The sequence below is a fragment of the Pongo abelii genome, chromosome 9 (genome assembly GCF_028885655.2).
Source record: "Pongo abelii isolate AG06213 chromosome 9, NHGRI_mPonAbe1-v2.0_pri, whole genome shotgun sequence".
In the NCBI taxonomy this organism is placed as follows: domain Eukaryota; kingdom Metazoa; phylum Chordata; class Mammalia; order Primates; family Hominidae; genus Pongo; species Pongo abelii.
In genome coordinates, this window is record NC_071994.2 from 89,805,758 (window position 1) to 89,821,868 (window position 16,111).

At 39.4% G+C, this 16,111-nt stretch overlaps 1 long non-coding RNA gene across 2 annotated transcripts in view; it reads left to right on the forward strand.

The window, feature by feature from the left end:
* The first annotated feature begins 212 nt into the window (after nt 1–212).
* The window catches only part of LOC129048726 (uncharacterized), a 327,568-nt gene continuing 311,669 nt past the window's right edge, over nt 213–16,111 (forward strand). The window contains exon 1 of one of the 2 annotated variants that reach the window (XR_008511303.2): nt 213–670. This is a non-coding gene — a long non-coding RNA (uncharacterized LOC129048726). The remainder of the gene's footprint in view (nt 671–16,111) is intronic. The other variant, XR_008511304.2, reaches the window with a different exon arrangement.

Below are 16,111 nucleotides of genomic sequence, written 5' to 3' on the forward strand. Positions count from 1 at the left end.
CTCAGATCTCCAGCTGCGTGCTGGGAGAACCACTGCTCTCCTCAAAGCTGTCAGACAGGGACATTTAAGTCTGCAGAGGTTACTGCTGTCTTTTTGTTTGTCTGTGCCCTGCCCCCAGAGGTGGAGCCTACAGAGGCAGGCAGGCCTCCTTGAGCTGTGGTGGGCTCCACCCAGTTCAAGCTTCCAGGCTGCTTTGTTTACCTAAGCGAGCCTGGGCAATGGCGGGCGCCCCTCCCCCAGCCTCGCTGCCGACTTGCTGTTTGATCTCAGACTGCTGTGCTAGCAATCAGCGAGACTCCGTGGGCGTAGGACCCTCTGAGCCAGGTGCGGGCTATACTCTCCTGGGGCACCGTTTCCTAAGCCCGTCGGAAAAGCACAGTATTCGGGTGGGAGTGGCCCGATTTTCCAGGTGCCGTCTGTCACCCCTGGAAGGGGAACTCCCTGACCCCTTGCGCTTCCCGAGTGAGGCAATGCCTCGCCCCTGCTTCGGCTGGCGCACGGTGCGCTCACCCACTAACCTGCGCCCACTGTCTGGCACTCCCTAGTGAGATGAACACGGTACCTCAAATGGAAATGCAGAAATCACCCGTCTTCTGCGTCGCTCGCGCTGGGAGCTGTAGACTGGAGCTGTTCCTATTCGGCCATCTTGGCTCCTCCCCGTGTTTCTTAAGTAAGTGTATAAATGCCAAATTGTCCTAAATTTGAAGGAGATAGTCCTGTTGATATATACTTATGTGTTCACTGGATGTTAACAGAGTATATTACTTAAGATATAATATCGAAAATCTCCACCCTGTGTTCTCTGTTTAAAATAGTCTTTTTTCTTTCTCCTAGAGCATCTGTCTTCCTTTTTGAATTTTAGAGCTTACATTCTTAGTGAGGGTTTCCTAGACATCTCCCTCTGCTGGGACATAGTCAAAGCCTGAAAACAAAAGAAGAAATCTCTGGAGAGAAAAGGAGCTATGGAGCCTGCTGCCTGAGGGAAACCTTGCCCTTTTCTTGACATGTTATGGTTAACAATGCCTGTGAGTCTCATTTCATATTGTGAGTCTCCTGAGCAGTAGCAGTTTCTCCTAGTGTTTCAGGATTTAAATTGGGCTGTCTGTACCACATGGTTTATAGATGAGTCCATGGTTTATAACACAAAGACATAACTGGAAACAGAACAATTTGAATCTTATTGGTTGACTTTCTGCCCAGGCTCTGATAGTGTTGAGGATGAAGGGAGGTAGCAAAGTCTCACTGGAAATGGAGGTTGCACATTCATTTATTCTTTCGACAAAAACCATCTGGCCAAGAGCAGGTTACCAAACTATCACTCTTAGTACAGCCTGTGGCTTCAAGGGCTTTAGAAGACAGATTTCCTTTGGCACATTCAACCTGAGGCTTATGGTTGGGGATAGCAGAAGTATTTGCTATTCTCTGGCATTGCTGTCCCATTCCTGCCTGAGCGCTGACAATGGCATAGTCGGTGCTTGCCCCTTGCCCTCATTCCTGTAACTCTAAGTAGAGACATTAGCAAGTTCATCAGTATATAATATGCTTGCTATTCAGCCCAAATTACAAATTGCATAGTGATGTATCTATCTTAGTACTCATTCCACGTGCTAATATTAGTGACTTGGGTTTGGAGCAGTGATGAATTTGGAGCAGTGATGAAGAAAAATGGGCACTTAGCTTCATATGTATGAATCTTCGTGCATAATTTTGCTTGTTTCTTTCTTTTTAGATTTCACATATGCATGTCTGTGTAATCTCAAGTAGATAGATGCTTTTCATGAACCTGACTCATTTCCTTAAAATTTTTGGTACTTCCTACAGTTACCTACTGTGTTTGAGTACCTTCAACTGCATGCTTCATACATGGTATATACAGAAATACCAATTTAATGAACATTGTCAATATTTAAGAGCAAATATTGATTAAATAAGAAAAGAGAGAAGGGAAAGAGAAGGAAATAAAATGTGTATAGGGAATTAGGTGGATAGGATGGGAGGAAGTGATGGCAGAAACCCTCAAGTAGTGTGTGAGTGGGTAGAGAAGGAGATTGATTCTCCTAGTGTTTCTCAGTCATATCTCAGATGCTAAGGTTATGAAACTCAGTACTATGGAAGAGAAGTATATTTTTCAAGGAGCTGAGATTCGTATACACAAATCATTTCTGCTCAAAGTTTAGGATTCTAAGATTCTTAGATATTAAGAGGCCGCGTTACATAATTTTAAGATGAGACTTTCAAGAGGACATTTTCTGTCCCCATTAATGTTCCAGTAATGGTGTTCTGAGCATCCAAAAAGATCTACAGCCCCTATGGAGTTTTGAGCATCTGGAATGGTCTATATCCCCTGGTGCATGAATGATGTTCAGTAGTTCTTTTTGGATGGGTGGTCAGGGGTTCTGAAGGGGTGGTGGTGGATGTTAAAATGCTTTAAAACAACTTTAAGTGTTACATTGAACCAGGTGACTTAGGTAGTTACCAGTACTTAATGATAGCCCACCACTATTTGCTGAATACCCACCACTATGTGCCAAACACTACCTATCACACAAGTGTTCCGTGTAAATGCTACAATAACCTGATCAGTTAAGACAGTTTCTAGATGAGGAATATGAGGTTTAGTAAAGTTAACTGGCCATTGTCAGAAATACAGAGCTAGGAAGACTCTTCTATATTGTGCGATGTCTTATATTTACTTAGCCTGGGAATCACATCAAGCTGCCTCTGTGCTTATTAATCAACCAGAATGGACTGTTGGTTAGGGGCAGATATAAAGACATTTCCATGCACACCTCCGTTGTCATTCTGCTGCATTAAACTAGCTATCATTGATGTACTAGACAGTGTGCTAAGGACTTAATATGAATTATTGCATTTTATCCTTATAAGTGCTACTTCTACATTCGTTATACGGGGAAGAAAAACCTACAACTTTATGCTGAGAGGGAAGTAAAATTTGATTTTTAATTATGGCTAAAAAGTGAAAAAGAACCTGTTGGGAGACAGTTCTCCATGGAGCTTATGTTTCTGTTCATATGGTAAGCAGAGGCATGGCTGCCTTTGTTCTGGACCATCTTGTCAAGGATGTTTGTATAGTGAACAGCTTTGGAAGATAGAGATACTATTTACCTCTGGAGCAAAGGCAGGAATACTTAATATTTAGGATAATAAAAGAAGGTAGGGTCTTTCTTTGGAGCATAGAGCAGGCATGATTACTATGTAAAAGATTTGGGTTCCCCAAGCTCAGATTTCCTCTCCTGTAACACAACCCACTGTATGTACAGGTGTCAACAGACCTCAGCCCTTGAGCATTGTCACTTGGAAAACTGACAGAAGATATTGATGTTCTGTCTACTGCTATAGCTGTAATAAACTCTACTTGGTCTCTGATACTTTGTCTTATAGATTATGCCAGCATCCATAAAACTGGCAAGCGAACTTACTAGCTTGTAAGTAGAGTAAAAATCTCAGCTCCTTTATAGCTCCTGACAGAACCTAGAATCAAATTCAAGTCAGGCTTCCAAACCCATATTCTTTACCACTGTATTTTTGTGCTAGAAGTTGTGTGTTTGGAGGTAAAGTTACAGAAGTGGAATAAAATCATCTTGCCTCCTCCCTCCTCATGGAACCATCTTTAAAGTCAAATTATTTTTTTGGCTGGGGTTGGCGAGAAAAGCAGTTTAAACTTTATCTTAAAGCCATCTCTGTTTCTGTTTTTCTGTCCTTATGCCATTTTTAATAGTTTTGGACTCTGACAGTGAGCTCGCCCTTCAATAACTAGATGAGGTGTGGAGAAAGGAGTCTATGTGTCTGCCGGCTCTGTATGGATAAGATAGGGACTTTATCTGGGGTCAGGGCAGAAAAAATAATAGATAACCTTTCACTTTGTTGTCAATTTCACTTTTCTGCATAACACAAAGGGAGGGATGGGTCTAAATTAAAGTCATTGGCTTCTCATGCCCATTATTTTACAGTCTGATAAACCAGTAGTTAAAGTCTGAACTTGTCCTGTTAGCAGAATTTACCAGTGATAACTTCCGTATGTATACTTTTTTTTTTTTTTTACAAATTACAAAGAAGCAATAGTTGTCTACTTAATCATAGTAATCATTTTGATAGATAGAAAAATGATGCTGTACAGTTAAGTAACTTGCCCAGAGTTACACAGTGCCAGAATTAGAACTTATGTCTAAATCTACTGAATTTCTGCTCAGTGTCTTCTCTGTAACAATCTCTTTTACTGAATTCTTTCTAGCCCTCATGCCCTTTATAAGGTTGTCCACGGTTTACTAAGAAATCAGCCCTTGGCTAACGTCAAATGAGTAGCTATGAAGATAATTTTATTCTTAAGGGAATTGATTGAAACCTCACCTCTTAAATGGCCCAAACTAAAGGAGAGCATGGAGGTGCAACTCGGAGGTCAGAGACCCCATAGTAAGCATTGCATATATACTGATGGAACCACATATTAATTACATTTCCCTCTGTAGAGTTCTGTATACCATCTCTGTCTCGTATCTTCATATTATTAAGATTGGCACATATTTTATTGGCAGTTTTATTGCTGCCACATTAGAATGTTGTCAGATAATTTTCAGAACAAAAGTATCTCTAGATGTATATCTTGAGAAGCTTTCTTTTTTCATCTTTAATTTCCTCAAACATTTACTATATATGATGTGAAAAGTACTGTGCTAGTTGTTGAGGGAACTGTAATGATGAATAACAAGTAATCCCTTTCCTTGAGTATTTTACATTTCAAAGGCAATTTCAGATATATACTCAACCAGCAACAACTCAAAAAAGAATGAAATAGTGTTGTAGAGAAAAGTGTAAATCACTGTATCCGTGCAGAGAAATGTTAAATGATGTCCAATTAGTGTTACTGGTAACAGCTTTGTGAAGCAGATGCTTCTGAACTGAGTTTTCTTGGATGAGTAGAATTTTGGTAATTACAGAAAGAAAAGAGCCTATTCCTGGCAGAAGAAAGAGGATGGATGTGTGGATGGAAAATGAAAGTGAATGTTATGTTTCAGGGAAAGGCAGAAGTATAGGATTCCTGGGAAAATATAATGGGTAATGAAGATGGAGGTGTAGGATTGGGTTAGAGTGAAGAAGTTTGTTGTTGTTGTTGTTTGTTTGTTTTGAGACAGAGTCTTGCTCTGTCACCCAGGTTGGAGTGCAGTGGCATGATGATGGCTCACAGCAGCTTCAACCTCTTGGATTCAAGTGATCCTCTCACCTCAGCCTCCCAAGTAGTTGGGACTACAGGTGTGCCCTACCACGCCTAACTATTTTTTTTTTTTTTTTTGTAGATGCAGGGTCTCCTTATTATGCCCAAGCAGTTCTCCTGCATTGGCCTCCCAAAGTGCTGGGATTACAGGTGTGAGCCACCATGCCTGGCGTTAAAGAGTGAAGAGCTTTGAATGCTGTTTAAAGACACTAGATATTAACTTGTAGGCTATGAGGAGTCATTGAAGTTTTTTTGGGAAGAGGTATAGCATGATTCATACTCTTTATTTTATGTTCCCTGTTAACACTGTGACACTACTAATTACATGAATTGGCCTCATGTTGCAGAAGCAGAAACTAAAATTTAGAAAACGTAAGTTATTTTTCTCATGTCATAATAATGGTGACAAAGTAAAGCTTCTAGCCCAAGTCATCTTCCTCTTACCCTGCAGTTACCCAACATAGAAAATGACAACCTTAATAGGACTTTTCATTACTATTAAAACATAAAAACAGAGTGTTGAAATAAATTACTTAGTATAATTGCAGAAAGAATTATTAGCAGTCTCTCTTCATTTTCTAATACAGGGTTTCTCAAATTTTAGGGTTCAAATAAAACCTTGGAATTTTGATTCAGTAGGTCTGGAAAGGCACCTGAGATTCTGAATTTCTAATAAGCTTCCTAGTGATCCTGATGCCTTTGATCTTTGAACCAAGTTTTTGTAGCAAAGTTTTATAAAATGTTTCTTGTCCCTTAGCCCTACTTTAAAGATACACATGAACTTAAAATTCAACATATTGTCCTCAAATACACTCAATATCCTTTCCCTTTTGTGTGTTACTCCAGCTGGCTTGTGTCTCTGAATTGTGAAGGACAATCGAAGTTGAATATTTTGGAAAAGCAACTAACAGCATCTGACCCATTCTAGGGACACAAGATTTCTTATTTATGATCATTCTTTTTCTCTACAACTTCTATAACCCACTCTCTTCTTTCACTGACTCTTTCCCATTGGAAATATGAGTTAAGTGTTTTAGGAACGAAAGCAGTAAAAAATTAGGATATCTTTTTCTTCAAAGAAAGTTAAAATTTAAAGAGCCTTATGAATTGCCGTTTTTAAGCTAAGCTCAGTTGGTGATTTGGAAGTTCAGAAATTAAGCTATGATGCTTCAGGCAGCTTCTACCTTGTAAGATCTATGCCCTCTCAAAGCAGCCCCCAGCCTTTTGCAGGTTTCTTCTCCCTGTATCATCTCTGTGAATTCTGATGGGCAGGGCTGTCAGCTGACTGTGCTGACAGCATCATAGCTCTCAGCCTAGTGTGCTCTTTACCACTAGCTTTTAGTTGTTTTCCATTCCCCTTTCTCCTCCTTTTTCTCTTTATGCTTTGAAGCCTGCCTCATTATTTTTCTTTGATCTCTTGTTTCCCTAACTTCTTTCTATTGCCTTTTTGTTAGTTGTCATGGGAATAGTATTAGCTGGGAGGGCTGAGTCGGTGAGGCTGTAGGCAGACCTAGTTAGTATTCACAGACCTATAGAATGTTTGTTGTACCTGAAGAAATCTGACTGATCTCTTGGTCAATCTCTCATGAGACAAAGAACAAAAAATCCTGAGACTCAGAGAGAAGCAGACTTTTCCAGAGAATCCAAGCCTCCTAATTTTATTAGACACATAAACCCTTCCCTCCTCATAGCCACTTTTACTCACTGATGTGGAAAAGGGAACGAACCCATGGCCTTAGAGCTTTACTGTGGTTCGCAAAACTAGATATTTTACATTTGCCATTCTAAGCCTAACAAAAATCCTATAAATTACTGCCTCTGTTTCACAGGTGAAGAAACTAAGTTTCGGAGAGGGCAAATAAATTTTTAAAGCCCATTCAGCTAATCAGTGGAGAACAAAAATTAAATACAAGATTTTTAAATAGAAAACCCATGTCCTTTCCACCATGGTGGACTATAAAGCAGGTTATAATACTATTTTCAGTAGCCTAATCTTTTTTGCTTAATATATTAAATAATTCTCTTGAATTCTGTATTCTTTTGGGAAATTGGGCCAAAGATTTTTGTGTGTTTCATTTTTGGCACCTGTCAAGATGTACTGATATTCAAATCCATAGAACTTATTATTTTCATCCCTCTGTCACATTACACCCCAAGCCAACACATTGTGGCAAGGCAAACTTATTCTGAGCCTAGCAGGAGGTGTTGTGTTGAACAAGGACTTCATGTTTGTTAGAGAAGGCCTCTGCCCTCAAACATTATATAATTTAGTTGAGTCAAGAAAATTAAAACACAAGAAAATAGATGTTGGTGTGCACTCTCCTATAACCCTTATATAATTTGATGAGGAAACTTTGTACCTGGGAAGCAATGATATCTGTGTGTTTGGCCTATAATGATCTCCTAATTGGTCTTTCTCCTGCTCAGCATAAGACTGTGAGGCCTGACAGAGAACTAGTACTATGGAGGCTAACAGTCAAATGAAGGTTCTATAGATCAAACAGTGCTGGTAGGGTTCCTGCCAGGTATTCAGCTGTGACCCTACAGAAGGTACACTTTACAAATAGAATTTAAACAAGAACTACTATATATCTGCCCTAACAAAGCCTAAAAACAAGACTTTCCAGGACAAAACTCATCAGGCAGTGAAATAACTACTTTCTAAAACAAAACTCAACACTCTACAGGAAGACAAACAAACAAAATGCAGATTCTTAGCATTGTAGCATCAATGTCCTGCAAACAACAAATTACTGTCTATATGAAGAATAAGGAAATATGTCCCAAGATTAGGAGAAAAATTTAATATAAAGAGACTCAGATATACCACAGACATTTAAAAGAGTAAACATAACTTTAAAATAACTGTTATAAATATATTCAAGGACTTAAAATGTAGACAAAGTGTGTGAATTGTAGGACTGTCCACAGAGACATATATGGAAATTAAAAATTGAGTGAAATAGTCTGAATACAACCAAATGATGAAAAAAAAGTATTAAAGAGCAAATTAAATCCAAAATGTGTGAAGGAGGGAAACGGTAAAGATAAGAGTAGAGATTAATGAACAAGAAGATGAATGAACTGTAGAAAATATCAACAAAAGCAAAAATTGAGCCATTAAAAAGATCAATAAAATTGTCAAGTTTCCAGCTAGCTGAATCATGAAAAAATGAGAAAACAAACAAATTTGGTAATTTAGTACATCTAAATGAAAGTGTAGGCATCACTAGAAATTCTATACAGGCAATGAGTAGATAGTAAGGTACTAGCATAAATAGAATGAACAACTGTAGGCCAATAATTGGATAACTTGGACAAAATTGATGAATCCTTGAAAGATACAAATTCCATAACTGGCACGAAAAGAAATTTAAAACTTGCCCTACATATCATTAAATAAGTTGATTTATAGTTAATAAACTTCCCACCAAGATAATGCTAGGGTAATGTAGATTCACTAGTAAACTCTATCAAATGTATTAGAAAAAATAACACCAATCTTTAATATTAATCAATTATTTAAAATATTCAGCATCCAGTAATGATAAAACTAGCAAACTAGAAACTAAAGGAAGCTTCCTTAACTAGATAAAAGTTATGTATGTAAAACCTACAGCTAATATAATATTTAATGATGAAATATATAAAACTTTGAAAATGTAAGGATGTTTACTATTTTTATTGATATATAATTATACATGTTTTGATACATGCATATAATGCATAATGTTTAATTCAGGATAATTAGGATATCCATCATATCAAACATCATCTCATGCTGGGAACATTTCAAATATTCTGATCTAGCTATTTTGAAATATACACTAGATTATCGTTAACTATAGTCACCCTACTGTGCTATGGAACACTAGAACTTACTCCTTCTAATTAACTCTATGCTTGTACCCATTAACCAATCTCCATTTCCACTCCTCTTTCTCAGCCTCTTGTAGCTATCATTCTAATCTCTACCTGCATGAGACCAAGTTTTTTATATTCCTCATGTGAGCAAGAACATGTGATGTTTGTCTTTCTGTGCTTGACTTATTTCAGTTAACGTAATGACCTCCAGTTCCATCCATGTTGCTGCAAATGACAGGATTTCATTCTTTATTTTGTGATTGAATAGTATCCCATTGTGCATATCTACCAAATTTTCTTTATTCATTTATCTGTTGATGGATGCTTAGGTTGATTCCATATCTTGGCAAAAGTGCTATACTATAATAAACATGGGCATGCAAATATCTCTTTGATATATTGATTTTCTTTCTTTTGGATATGTACCGAGCAGGGAGATTGGTAGATCATATGGTGGACCCACTTTTAGTTTTTAGAAGACTCTCCATACTGTTTTTCATAGTAGCTGTACTAATTTACATTCCTACCAGCAGTGTACTAGTGTTCCCCTTTCTCTGCATATTCACTAGCATCTGTTGTCTTTTTAATGGCAGCATTTTAACTGAGGTGAGATATTTCATTGTGGCTTTCATTTGTGTTTCTTTGGTGATTAGTGATGTTGAACATTTTTTTCATATGACTTGACAGTCTGCATGTCTTCTTCTGAGAAATGTCTATTCAGATACTTGCTCATTTTAAATTCGGATTATTATTATTTGCCATTGAGTTTGAATTCCTTATATATTCTGGTTATTAACTCCTTGTCAGATGGTTAGTTTGCAGATATTTTCTCCCATTCTGTAGGATGTCTTTTCACTCTGTTGATTGTTTTGTTATATAGAAGTTTTTGGCTTGATATGATCTCATTTGTGTATTTTTTTGTTGTTGTTGCCTGTGCTTTTGAAGTTTTACCTCAAAAATCTTTGCCCAGATCAATATCCTGTAGTATTTCTCCATTTATTTTTCAGTAGTTTCATAGTTTCATGTGCTATGTTTTTATTTGATTTTTGGATATTAGGAAAGATAAGGACCTAGTTTCATTATTTTGTATACGGATATCCAGTTTTACCAGAACTGTTTATTGAAGAGACTGTTCTTTCCCCACTGAATATTTTTGTTTTGTTTCTTTTGGTCAAAAATCGGTTTGCTGTAAATACATAGATTTATTTCTGGGTTCTCTATTCTGTTCTGTGGTTCGATGTGTCTGTTTTTGTACCAGTATTATGCTGTTTTAGTTAGAGGGTGAGGATGTATATTTTAGGGTCAGGTAGTATAATGCCTCCAGCTTTGTCCTTTTGCTCAGTGTTGCTTTGGCTATTTGGGTCTTCTGTGGTTCTATATAAATTTAGAATTGTTTTTCTATTTCTTTGAAGAATGTCATTGGTATTCTGTTAGAGATTGCATTGGATCTGTAGATTGCTTTGGGTAGTATAATCATTTTCCCAATATCAGTTCTTTAGTTTATGAATGTGGGATATCTTCATTTTTTGGTGATCTCTTCAGTTTCTTTCGTCAATGTTTTATAGTTTTCCTTGTAGATATCTTTCACTTCCTTGGTTAAATTTATTTCTAGGTATTTTTTCTGTAGCTGTTGTAATTGGGATTGCTTTCTTGATTTCCTTTTCACCTAGTCATTGTTGGTGTATAGAAATGCTACTGATTTTTGCATGTTAATTTTGTATTTTGCAATTTTACTGAATTTGTTTATCAGTTCTAAGAGTTTTTTGGTGGGGCTTTCAGGGTATGTATAAGATCATGTCTGCTAACAGAGCAATTTAACTTATTCCTTTCCCGTTTGAATGTCATTTATTTTATCCTTTTGCTTTATTGCCCTAGCTAGGACTTACCATATTATGTTCTATGTTGAATACATGTGGTGAGAGTGGGCATTCTTATTTCATTCCAGTTCTTAGAAAACAACCATTTTTTGTTCAGTATAATGTTAGCTGTAGGTTTGTCACATATGGCCTTTATTGTGTTGATGTACACTCCTTCTATACTTAGTTTTTTGAAGATTTTTTAAAAAATTATGAATGCATGTGAAATTTCATCAAATGCCTTTTCTGCATCTATTGAGATGATCATATGGTTTTTATTCTTTGTTTTGTTTATATGATATATTACATTTATTGATTTGCATATACCAAATTCTCCTTGTATCCTTGGTTTAAATCCCACTTGGTACTCGGGAGGCTGAGGCAGGAGAATGGCGTGAACCCCGGGGGGTGGAGCCTGCAGTGAGCCGAGATCGCACCAGCGCACTCCAGCCTGGGCAACAGCGAGACTCTGTCTCAAAAAAAAAAAAAAAAAAAAAAAAATTCCCACTTGATCATGGTGAATAAACTGAATAGATTCAGTTTGCTAGTATTTTGTTGAGAATTTTTAGGTCTATGTTCATCTGGGATATTGGCCTATAGTTTTGTTTTGTTTTCTTTTCTGGTTTTGGTATCAGGGTAACATAGGCCTTTTAGAATGAGTTAGAAGAATTCCCTCCTTCTCTACATTCTGGAAGAGTTTGTGAAGAATTGGTACTCATTTTCCTTTAAGTGTTTAGTAGAATTCAGTAGTGAACTCATCAGGTTCCACACTTTTCTTTGATGGAAGGCTTTATTTCTTTTCTTTTTTTGTTCTTGTTCTTTTTTTTTTTAAGACCGGGTCTCATTCTGTTGTTTAGGTTGGAGTTCAGTGGTGTGATCATCGTTCACTGCAACCTCAAACTCCTGGGCTAAAGCGATTCTCCTGCTCTGGCCTCCCAAAGTGCTGGGATTACATATGTGAGAAACTGCACCTGGCTGGGAGACTTCTTATTACTGATTCAATCTCATTACTCATAATTGTTTTGTTAAGATGTTCTATTCCTTCTTGGTTTAATTTTGATAGATTGTATGTGACCAGGAATTTGTCCATTTTTACTAGGCTTTCCTATCTGTTAGTGTTGTCCATAGTACTCTTTAATGATCCATTGTATATCTGTGGTATTAGTTGTAAGGTCTCCTGTTTATTTATAATTTTATTGATTTGGATATGTTCTCTTTTTTTCTTGGTTAGTCTGGCTAAGGGTTTGTCAAGTTGGTTTACCTTTTCATAAAACCAACTTTTCACTTTGTTGATCTTTTGTATTATTTTTATGTCTCACTTTTGTTTATTTCTACTCTGATCTTTATTATTTCTTTCTTACTACTAATTTTGGTTTTGGCTTGTTCTTGTTTTTCCTGCTTTTTGAGAGGAATTATTAGGTTGTTTATGTAAATCTTTTTACTTTTTTGATACAGGCATTTGTTGCTATAAACTTTCCCTTTAATACCACTTTTGCTGTATTCTATGGGTTTTGGTATGTTGTATTTCTATTTTCTCCCTTCTCCCTTCCCTTCCCCCTTCCCTTCCCCCTTCCCTTCCCCCTTCCCTTCCCCTTCTCCCTTCCCTTCTCCCTTCCCTTCTCCCTTCGCTTCCCTTCCCCCTTCCCTTCCCCCTTCCCTTCCCACTTCCCTTCCCTTCTCCCTTCCCTTCCCTTCTCCCTTCCCTTCCCTTCCCTTCTCCCTTCCCTTCTCCCTTCCCTTCTCCCTTCCCTTCCCACTTCCCTTCCCTTCCCTTCCCTTCCCTTTCCTTCTCCCTTCCCTTCCCTTCCCACTTCCCTTCCCTTCTCTTCTCCCTTCCCTTCCCTTCTCCCTTCCCTTCCCTTCTCCCTTCCCTTCCCTTCTCCTTTCCCTTCTCCCTTCCCTTCCCCCTTCCCTTCCTTCCCCCTTCCCTTCCTTCCCCCTTCCCTTCCCTTCCTTCCCTTCTCCCTTCCCTTCCCTTCCTTCCCTTCTCCCTTCCCTTCCCTTCCTTCCCTTCTCCCTTCCCTTCCCTTCCTTCCTTTCTCCCTTCCCTTCCCTTCTCCCTTCCCTTCCCCCTTCCCTTCCTTCCACCTTCCCTTCCCTTCCTTCCCTTCTCCCTTCCCTTCCCTTCTCCCTTCCCTTCCCTTCCTTCCCTTCTCCCTTCCCTTCCCTTCCTTCCCTTCTCCCTTCCCCCTTCCCTTCCCTTCCTTCTCCCTTCCCTTCCTTCCCTTCTCCCTTCCCTTCCTTCCCTTCTCCCTTCCCTTCCTTCCCTTCTCCCTTCCCTTCCTTCCCTTCTCCCTTCCCTTCCTTCCCTTCTCCCTTCCCTTCCTTCCCTTCTCCCTTCCCTTCCTTCCCTTCTCCCTTCCCTTCCTTCCCTTCTCCCTTCCCTTCCCTCCCTTTTCCCTTCCCTTCCCTTCCTTCCCTTCTCCCTTCTCCCTTCCCTTCCTTCCCTTCTCCCTTCTCCCTTCCCTTCCCTTCCTTCCCTTCTCCCTTCCCCCTTCCCCTTTCCCCTGTCCTTCCCTTCCCCCTTCCCTTCCCTTCTCCATTCCCTTCACCCTTCTCTTCCCTTTCCCCTTCCCTTCCCTTCCCTTCCTTTCCCTTCCCTTCCTTTCCCTTCCCTTCCCTTCTCCCTTCCCTTCCTTTCCCTTCTCCCTTCCTTTCTCCCTTCCCTTCTCCCTTCCCCTCCCTTCTCCCTTCCCTTCCCTTCTCCCTTCCCCTCCCTTCTCCCTTTCCCTTCCTTCTCCCTTCCCCTCCCTTCTCCCTTCCCCTCCCCTCTCCCTTTCCCTCCCTTCTCCCTTCCCCTCCCTTCTCCCTTCCCTTCCCTTCCCTTCCCTTCTCCCTTCCCTTCCCCCTTGCCTTCCCCCTTGCCTTCCCCCTTGCCTTCCCTTCCCCCTTGCCTTCCCTTCTCTCTTCCCTTTTCCCTTCCCTTTTCTTCTCCCTTTCCTTCCCTTCCCCCTGTTCCTCTTTCCCCTTTTCCCCCTTTCCCTTTTCCTTCCCTTCCTCCTTCCCTTCCTGTCCTTTCCCTTTCCTTTCCATCCTTTCCCTTCCCTTTCCATCCCTTTCCTTCACTTTCCATCCCTTTCCTTCACTTTCCATCCCTTTCCTTCACTTTCCATCCCTTTCCTTCACTTCCCTTCACTTCTCTTCCCTTCCCTTCTCCTTTCCCCCTTCCCTTCCTTTCCCCCTTCCTTCCTCTCCCTTCCCTTCCCTTCCTTTCCCTCTTCCTTCCCCTCCCCTTCCCTTCCTTTCCCTTCCCTTCCCCCTTCCCTTCCCCCTTCCCTTCCCCCTTCCCTTCCCCCTTCCCTTCCCCCTTCCCTTTCTTTCTCTTCCCCATTCACTTCCACCTTCCCTTCCCTCCCCTCCCCTACCCTCCCCTCTCCTCCCCTCCACTTCCCTTCCTCCTTCCCTTCCCTACCCTTTGCTTCCCTTCCTCCTTCCCTTCCCTTCATGTCTCCCTTCACTTTTTTCCCCCTTCACTTCCCCTTCCCCTCCCCTCCCCTCCACTCCCCTCCCCTCCACTCCCCTCCCCTCCCTTCTGCTCTCCTTTCCTCCTCCTTCTTTCTTTGATACAGGTTCTCACTTTGTCATCCAGGCTGGAGTGCAGTGGCACAATCATGGCTCACTGCAGCCTCAACTTCCTGGGATCAAGTGATCCGCCTAGCTCAGCCTCCCTAGTAGCTAGGACTACGGGTGTGTGCCACCATACCCAGCTAATTTTTGTATTTTTTTTGTAACAGGGGTTTGCCATGTTGCCCAGGCTGGTCTCAAACTCCTGGGCTCAAGCAATATGCTCATCTTAGCCTCCCAAGGTGCTGGGATTACAGGCTTGAGCCACTGCAGTCAGTCTACTGTCATTATTTCAAGAAATTTAAAATTTTCTTCTTAATTTCTTCATTGACCAACTGATTGTTCAGGAGGCTGTTGTTTAATTTCCATGTATTTGTACAGATTCCAAAGTTCATTTGTTACTGATTTCTAGTTTTATTCCATTATGGTCAAAAAAGATACTTGTATAATTTCAGTTCTTTTAAATTTCTTGAGATTTGTTTTGTGACCTAATACATGGTGTATCCTGGAGAATAATCCATGTGCTGAAGAGAGAAATGTATATTCTGCATCTGTTGGATAAAATGTTCTGTAAATGTCTGTTAGATTTATTTTGTCTAAAGTGCAATTTAAATCTAATATTTCTGTGTTGATTTTCTGTGTAGGTTATCTGTCCAATGCTGAGAGTGGGGTGTTTAGGTCCCTAACTATTACTGTATTGGAGTCTAGACCTCTCATTAGATCTAATAATTTTTGCTTTACATATCTGGGTGCTTTGATGCTGAATATATGTTTATAATTGTTATATTATCTTGCTGAATTGATCCATTTATTTTTACATAATAACCATTTTTTGTCTCTTTTTATAGTTACTGACTTAAAATCTGTTTTATCTGATATAAGTATAGCCACTCTTGCTTGCTTTTGATTTCCATTTGTGTGGAACATCTTTTCCTATCTCTTCACTTTCAGTCTATATGTCTTTAAAGATGAAGTGAGTTTCCTGTAGGCAGCATACAGTTGGATTATTTAAAAAATGTATTCAGCCAGTCTCTATCTTTTATTGAGGAATGTAATCTGTTTATACTGTTTATTGAGGGTGAGGATGTACTCTTGTTATTTTGTTAATTGTTTTCTTATTGTTTCTATCTTTTCGTTTATTTTTTTATCTCGTTTATCTTTTTGGTTTGCTGGTTTTCTGTAGTGATGAACTTTGATTCTTTCCTCTTTATCATTTGTGTATCTGCTCTACCAGTGAGTTTTATACTTTTGTGTGTTATCATGATAGTGATTATCATCTTTTTGCTTCCAGATGCAGAACCTTCTTAAACATTTTTTATACTGCCAGTCTAGTGGTGACAGTTTTCCTCAGTTTTTGATTGCCTGAGAAAGAGTTTATTTCTTCCTCATTTTTGAAGAATAGCTTTTCTAGGTATGGTATTCTTGGCTTGCAATTGTTTTCTTTTAGTATTTTTAATATATCATCCCATTCTCTCCTTGCCTGTAAGGTTTCTACTGAGAAATCTATTGTTAGTCTAACGAGGATTCCTTTATCTTGACTTAATACCTTTCTCTTGCTGTTTTTTTTTTAAATTCTCTTTGCCTTTGAGTTTTGACA